General features: G+C 46.3%; 1 protein-coding gene and 1 long non-coding RNA gene across 7 annotated transcripts in view; one reads left to right on the top strand and one right to left on the bottom strand.

The window, feature by feature from the left end:
- NEK11 (NIMA related kinase 11) overlaps positions 1-5,855 on the top strand; it is a 231,332-nt gene that overhangs the window by 196,120 nt on the left and 29,357 nt on the right. The window lies entirely within an intron of this gene.
- Positions 4,546-5,855, bottom strand: part of LOC109490140 — a 6,185-nt gene continuing 4,875 nt past the window's right edge. The window contains exon 3 of the long non-coding RNA XR_002143386.2: positions 4,546-4,677. This is a non-coding gene — a long non-coding RNA (uncharacterized LOC109490140). The remainder of the gene's footprint in view (positions 4,678-5,855) is intronic.

Raw genomic sequence — 5,855 nt, 5'->3', positions numbered from 1 at the left:
CTGGAGATCACTTCATAGTAGTGTGTAGGCAGACACTTCATTCCTTTTCACAGCTTCCACAGTCTCCCTTGCGTGGATGGACTGTTGTTCATTCACCCTGTCCCCTAGATGGACGTACGGGTTTTTCCAGCTTTAGCTATTACAAATAGCACCAAAATGAATAGCCTGTGCATTTAGCTTTTTTGTTTTATTTCCAGTTTATCTTTGAGATTTCTAGAGGTAGGATTGCTTGATCAAAGGGTAAATGCATATATAATTCTTGTAGGTATTTCCGAATGCCTTTCTGCATTCCAGCCAGCAATGTAGGAAAGTGCCTATTCTCTGGTTTCCCCCACAGAGTATGTTACCAAACTTTTGGATTTTATGTTTTCTATTATCTTCTCTCTCTCTGTCTCTCTCCCCCTCTCTCCTGCTCTCCCTCCCTCCNTACCAAACTTTTGGATTTTATGTTTTCTATTATCTTCCTCTCTCTCTCTGTCTCTCTCCCCCTCTCTCTTTGTCTCTCTCTGTCTTTCTGTCTCCTTTATAAACGTAGTCTTTCACTGTGGGGTCTATTTAACTTTGCTTTTGGTGTATTTTTTGGAATTTAGGAAGTTGNCTCCCTTGCGTGGATGGACTGTTGTTCATTCACCCTGTCCCCTAGATGGACGTACGGGTTTTTCCAGCTTTAGCTATTACAAATAGCACCAAAATGAATAGCCTGTGCATTTAGCTTTTTTGTTTTATTTCCAGTTTATCTTTGAGATTTCTAGAGGTAGGATTGCTTGATCAAAGGGTAAATGCATATATAATTCTTGTAGGTATTTCCGAATGCCTTTTTGCATTCTAGCCAGCAATGTGGGAAAGTGCCTATTCTCTGGTTTCCCCCACAGAGTATGTTACCAAACTTTTGGATTTTATGTTTTCTATTATCTTCCTCTCTCTCTCTGTCTCTCTCCCCCTCTCTCTTTGTCTCTCTCTGTCTTTCTGTCTCCTTTATAAACGTAGTCTTTCACTGTGGGGTCTATTTAACTTTGCTTTTGGTGTATTTTTTGGAATTTAGGAAGTTGTATTTTCATCTCTGTCAGCAAACACACTGGAGAGTCAAGTTCAGAAAATGTCTCAAAGTCTAGATTTGGAGTGGAAGGGAAGAAGCCACTTTGGCCTCAGGGTTCAGCTGAGCTTTCCAATGCAGTTTCCCTGAAACATTGTTTATTGGGAATCAAATGGTGTTGCTCACATGGGTTAACAAAAAATGGTGTGTGTGTGTGTGTGTGTGTGTGAGATTAGCCATTTAGCCTGTGATTTTTGTGTGGACTATCTTAATGAGGTGAAGGAATTTGTGGGGCCCTAACTCCCTCACATGTAGGAGGAACGCTTTCCAAGGACTGGTGACCTTGGTGTCAGTGGTCTCAGTTGCTGAAGAGCTGGGGTCAGTGTGGCGATGGGCAGCACCACGCCGTTGCTCTCCTGCGCGCGGACAGTGAGCAGACAGTCTTTGTGGAAATAGATGGGAAGCAGGGTGGTTCTTACGGAGCTGCCTAGGGCCCTGGTGTGTTGAGTGGGCCGCACTCGAGACTTACCCGTGTGGCCCGCCTGACACAGCGCGTGCCGCTTCGATGCTCCACACTGCTTTCTGTGTGTGTGTGTGTGTGCGCGTCACAGAGGCCTGTCCTCGGCCAGAGGACGCTAGATCTTGTGTTAGCTTCTGCCGTTGAGTGCTGCAGGGCTGTGGAGAGTTTCCTGCTGATTCCATCGTTGAGCTCTCATGTCAGCTGTTTGGAACGGTCTGGGCAGGGTCAGAGCACAGCCCTGGCTGAGTGCGGTGAGGAGGGCTGAAGGCAACAATTTAGAGGCTGCAGAAGGCACAAGGAAGTTCTGTAGTAACATTGAGGTCAAACATAGTAATTGGTTCAGTCTCAGCTAGCTGGCTCAGAAGTTCTTGAAATTTTTCTTTCGATTTCAATCACAGGAAGACCTTGACCGAGGAAGGTCACATGGAAGATGAGAAGCCCACGACCTTTATTGTCCTTCTTGTTAACCCGATATATGGCTCATCGTGCAGTAGCCATGACTTGGGAAAATGATGGTGGAGCATTAAACACTTGCTAAAAATGCTTCCAAGATGGAGTTGCATGTGGTTTGCAATAGTATCAGCTCAGGTTCTGATTTGGACCAAAGCCATAGCCGTGTTTCTGTGCAGGGCAGCTTGCTTTCAATGCACAGAGGAGGTGTGATAAGGGGAGTGTGCTAAGACAGACACCCTCTACCACACGGCTCTCACCACATATCTGCGAGATGGCCAGACTCTCCATTTTATAAGAGGTTGTATTTTCAGGAGGTTAAGAAACTTCCTCACTGTCACAGAGCTAGTAAATGTTTGGAATAGAAGTATGTATGGTTAATCCCAAAACTAGCACCGCTAACCACAACCAGAGTCAGACAATGACAGTGGGAGCCAAGTGACATAAAAGCCTGGGTCCCATCAGGAACTCTGAAGGCACCTTTTAATTACCATGAGCCTTCCACGTGCTTGGTGTCATGTTCTGGAACCTACTTTTTCTCGTTTTGTAGTTGTAAGTACTTGCCACCCCACTTGGAGAATCTGTGGCTACAGAAAGCCCAAGTGAGACCCAAGGCCGAAGCTGGCTTCTGGGCTTGGTCTGCCACTATCGAATTATGTGCTTTTCTGAGTTGGTGGGTATTTGAGATCTGTATTTTGACAGCATCTCATCCTCTCAGCCCAGGCTTCTCCTTTGTCAAATATATTTAATAGAAAGTGTTTCAGGATTTCGGAGTGCTTTATGAATAAAGCTCATTCGATCTCACTGATTGAAATAACCTTTCAGTGGAGAAATAGATGAAGTGATGTTCTTTTCTCCGCTTTCCAAATCTCATTGAAGAGGTGTGAGTTATGCTTCCAGCAGTCCCTCTCTTTAATAAAAGGTCAGTGTCAGGCAGCAGCACTTCTGAAGGAACTGCTGATTGAAGCCAGCATTTCAATTTCAAAACAACAAACAAAAACTTGTATGTAAGGAAGGCTTGGTGACCAGCAAATGAGGGCTTCTTGTCCAGAGAACAGTGGTTTCAAATTTACGTGTAAGGTTTAAGAGAGCCTTTACAGAGCTGGTCAGCCTCCTTACTCCGCTGTCTCAAGGTCTATCATCAATTAATTGTGTTTTTCTTAAGAGTCTGTTATGTGAGGTGCTAAGTGCCATAAGGCACAAAGCAAGGAAGACACCTTACACCCTCGCGAGGGAGACTGGACACTTGACGTATGATTCACAACACTGGGGAGAATGTCAAGTGCCACCTGAGCGGAGCCAAGAGCCAGGAAGTTCAGAGGAGGGGCCCATCTCTTCCAAAGGGTTGGACAGGTCCGTGCGCTGCTCAGAGGATGCCTTCTCCCTCTCGTGGACCTGTTACATCCACTTCCCTGCCCAGGAATTACTCAGCCCCTTTCCATGAAGGTAAAGCTCAGCCTTCTCACTGCTAACCCGCATGTCAGCCAGTTCGTCCCTGCCTCTTAGATCTGGGCCACTTTGGCTCAAGCCCTAAGTCCATGTCCCATGATGGTTCCCAGTCCTTCCTGGGAGTTCTGCAAATCCCTACAAGTTGTGACTATCTCATCTTCTGTCTCCATTGTCCCCGTTCTGCAGCATATTGGTCTAGACTGGAAATTTAGGCTCTTTATCCATTTTCCCCAATGCTCCTACTTAACCAAAACTGTCTGTGAGGACACTAGACTTTTCTGAGGATCTGGAAGCCAAGGATAAAGGTGTCATATCACAAAGACTTAAGCAATTTCAAACTAGTCACGTAGGCATCCCTTTTCTTAAGGAAGTGCTCTTTAGCCACCTGTTACAGGTACACTGACTGGAAAGCAGGCTCTGCGATCACTTTCCTGCAGAAAGTTTCCAGCACTGGGGCTGGCTCTCTGGGTCCCTATGTGTTGGGGGAGAGAAGGAAGCCGGACCGGGCAGAGGGAGAAGTTGGGCTGTGGTACTGTCTCGGCAAGGCCTCGTTGCCCAGATGGGACGTGCGGAAAGGTGGGATGACCCTGCAAAGTTGTCCCAGGTTGACTGGAGGGGGCTGAGCTTGAGAGCCCCGTGCTCACCAGTCACTGGCTGCAGGACCAGGGCAGTTCCCCAGTTGGGCTGCGGACTGAGAGCTCCCTGCCAGGGCCACTCCCCAAAGCTGGGGAATGAGATTTCCGTCGTAAAGCGGGGAATCTTGGGGTACAGCCCAAAGTCCACTATCCTCCCAGAAGTCTCTATCCCCAGCTTCGCTCCAGTTTTCCAGCATTTTTTGCTTTCATCCCTTTCTCAGGAGCGAAGTAAAGTGTTCTCTTGCCAGGCACCTTAGCCATTCCTCCATTTCTTGGGCTTTCGCTCACATCTATGCCTTCAGGATCTCACCTTCCCTGAAAAAGTCTTCTCTAGGTAGTTTTTCTAAATACTCTGTGTGTATGTGTGTGTGTGTGTGTGTGTGTGTGTATACCAGCTGACGCTTAACACATGTGCACCCAAATTCCATCTATTCCACTTTAGTAACAACAGGACGCATCATAGGTAAATCGCTGTCATGCATGGAGGTGGATTTTAGGATTTGAACGATCTGAATTTGCAACTTGGCTCCTCTTCTTACTCTGTGGTCTTAGACAAGTCCCTTTGCCTCTCCAAGCCTTGGTTTCTTCACCTGCAAAATAGAGAAATAATTAGCATAGGTACTAAATATCATTCTATTTAGTACTAAGTGGGCACCCAGTAAATGTTCTCCTCTCTTTTCACACCTCTTTCTGGATCCTTTCAACGCCACTCTACAGGCCCCTGACTTCATGAGTTGGTGTCTAACTGGCTATGAAATGATTATTCTGTTTTTTTTTCCCTGCATAAAATTGAAATCCTGCATTCCAAGCAAACAATCCTAAAGAGGGCCCTTTAGCTATTGTCAACTGCAAAACCTACGTCCAAGTCTGGGGAGTGGGGACCAGGTGGGGGCACAAGTTCAATAGGTAAGAAGCATCAAAGCTTCAGTCTGCCTAGTATCTCTTGTTGACTTCCTCGCTCGTGTATTTTTTTCCTTTTAGAGCCATAAATCAAATATGTTACATGTCTTTGATTTCCTGTAGAAAATTTTTACTTTTCCCAGCTTGGGCAATGAACATTATTTTGAAACAATTAAGCACACTTAGGATAAAACTATAATAAATTAACGCAGCTGTTCCTATATTATTTTTGAAATATCTACAATCTGTTTGATGCTGGAAACCCTAAACACAACCACATCCGTAGGTTAAGCAGGAAGTCGCATGTTTATTGCTGTATTTGCTGAGCTTTGACTCTAATAGTTTTCAATTTGCCAAATTAGAAAAAGAAAGCATCCAACCGGACCTTTTCTATTCCAAGCCGTGGAACAAGTTGCCACTGCTAGGCTCCCAAATCACAGGACCTTAGGAAGAAGGCAGGCTCCTTCCAACAGTGTAGTATGAAGATATTGGCAAAGAAATAATCTAAATGTTATTTTTGATTCTTGATAAGACGGCAGAGTCAGGGAGTCGCAGCTGTCCTTCCTTAAGCCCCTCTGGCCGTGAGGGGCACAGGCGACCCCGAATCCGTTGTGTAACCTGAGTGGGCCAAGGGAATAGCCAGAAGCCATCTGGGTGGAGTAGGACACAGAATAATGGGCAAACCTGAGAAAAAGTGGAAGAACACCAGACTCCTAGTATTTTCGACTCCGCATGAAGAGGCGTTTTCTGTGCGCCTGCGCGGCTGAAACTAGCTGGGTGGGCAGAGAACGGGCGTGCTCCCCGGTGAGGCCCAGGCTTGTGTCCTGCGGCTGCAACGCTGCCGAGCTCTCTGCCGCGCCCCGCCCCC

Source organism: Ailuropoda melanoleuca, chromosome 6 (genome assembly GCF_002007445.2).
Source record: "Ailuropoda melanoleuca isolate Jingjing chromosome 6, ASM200744v2, whole genome shotgun sequence".
NCBI classification, from domain to species: domain Eukaryota; kingdom Metazoa; phylum Chordata; class Mammalia; order Carnivora; family Ursidae; genus Ailuropoda; species Ailuropoda melanoleuca.
The sequence above is the reverse complement of the archived record's forward strand: the minus strand, read 5'-3'. Positions and strand labels throughout refer to the sequence as shown.